The sequence below is a fragment of the Dipodomys merriami genome, unplaced genomic scaffold, assembly GCF_024711535.1.
Source record: "Dipodomys merriami isolate MVZ:Mamm:240054 unplaced genomic scaffold, mDipMer1.0.p SCAF_863, whole genome shotgun sequence".
In the NCBI taxonomy this organism is placed as follows: domain Eukaryota; kingdom Metazoa; phylum Chordata; class Mammalia; order Rodentia; family Heteromyidae; genus Dipodomys; species Dipodomys merriami.
The window spans coordinates 73,262-75,147 of record NW_027206472.1 but is presented as its reverse complement, the minus strand read 5'-3'; positions in this window follow the sequence as shown (position 1 = coordinate 75,147).

Below are 1,886 nucleotides of genomic sequence, written 5' to 3'. Positions count from 1 at the left end.
TTTATACTTACGTATAGATGTTCAGTCCATACATGTTTGGTGAGGTTGTTCCTTGTATTTTTGGTTTTATTCATTTAGTTACCGTTGATTTTACGATGATGAAACCCATCCAGTTTAGTACATTGATGACATCCTATCACAGAGCATCTAGATTTGTAGAAATGTTTTCCATTAGGCCTGACACCAAGGATTCTCAGAGAAAAGGAAAACAAGTTTCATACTCAGCTTCTTACTCCACGATCCACGTGTTGGTAGTACTGGGATCTGATTTCAGGGCCTAGCAGGATCCATTGGCCAATAAGTCAAGGTGAACATACGAACCTGTGAGCAACTAAGGAGGTAGACTATTCCCAGTATCTGACATTGATCCCCACAATGGTCCACTGTAGTCATAAATTCATAATTTAAACATAGAATCTATATTGATATACATGTGTGTACAGCATCTTGTATTGAGTGCACTTCTCCTTTTTTGTCTATAATTCATGGAGGTATTGTGTATTTTACTAAGTGTGGTAACACGATATCAGCATACTAAGTGTGCTGACATGGATGATGACCCATTCCCATGGTTATAGGGTTGCCTATGCATTCTCCATCCTACTTGAGACCTAGGACTTTCATTGGAGAGGTAAATGTGTGCAACAACTGGCTTCTGACATAAGGATGAAACTTTTGTCAGTGCTGGTATGTGAACTCAGGTCTGGGTAGCTCTGTTGCATTGTGGAGGAAGGGGAAGCTCATCATCCTTGAAGATGAGAATGTCAGGCCTGGTCCAGGGCCTGATTTAAAATCCAAGCACTAGAAAAAATAGCAAGCTCACCTTTTTTAACCATAGGATCTGTCTTTACCTACAGGTGTGGTATGCATCTTGCATTCAGTGTAGTTATTCTTTTTATTTTGTGTCTTATTCATGGATGTTATTTTGTATTTTATTGAGTATGGTGACAGATATAACTGTGCTGACATGGATGACAACTTTTACCCATGTCTATAGAGTTGCCGATATAGCATTCTCTATCCTTGATGAGACCCAGGACATTCACAGGACAGGAAAACATGTGCAACCTTGGGTTCCTCACATCAGAATGAATCTTGGCAGGGCAGGAATTCTAACTCAAGGCCTAGCAGGCCCAATTGGTGAATGGGTCCTGGTGAGCACAGCAGCCTGTGAGCCACTAAGGAGCTAGGCCATTCCTGGGACCTGAGATGGAGTCCTGGTGGGGGCCAATATAGCCATAAATTCATAATTAAACAGAAGACCTATATTTCCAAATATGGGTGGGCATCATCTTGGGTTCGATGTAGTCACTCTCTTTATTTTGTGTCTTATTCATGGCTGTATTATGTATTTTCTTAAGTATAGAATGACAGATATAACTCTGGTGACCTGGATGACAAACTATTCCCATGAGTATAGGGTTGTCTATATATTTTCCATCCTAGTTGAGACTGAGAACTTGCACAGCATTGGAAAACAGGTGCAACGACTGGCTTCTCATATCAGGGTGAATTTATGGCAGTGCTGGGAATCGAACTCAGAGCCTAGGAGGCCCCAAAGCCCAATGGATCCACGTGATCACACCAGACTGTGAGCCACTAAGGAGCTGGGCCATTCCCAGTAACTGAGATTGAGCCCCAGGGAGGCCAAAATATTCCTCAATGCATCATTTAAACATGGGATATATATCCACATCTGTGAGTGGACTGCATCGTGCATCGAGTGTAGTTATTCTCTTTATTTTGTATGCTATTCATGTATGTATTGTGTATTTTCGAGTATATGATGACAGGTATAACTTGACTGACATGGATCACAACTTATTCCCATGGCCACAGGGTGGCCCACACATTCTCCATCATAGCTGAGACCCAGGACTTGCACA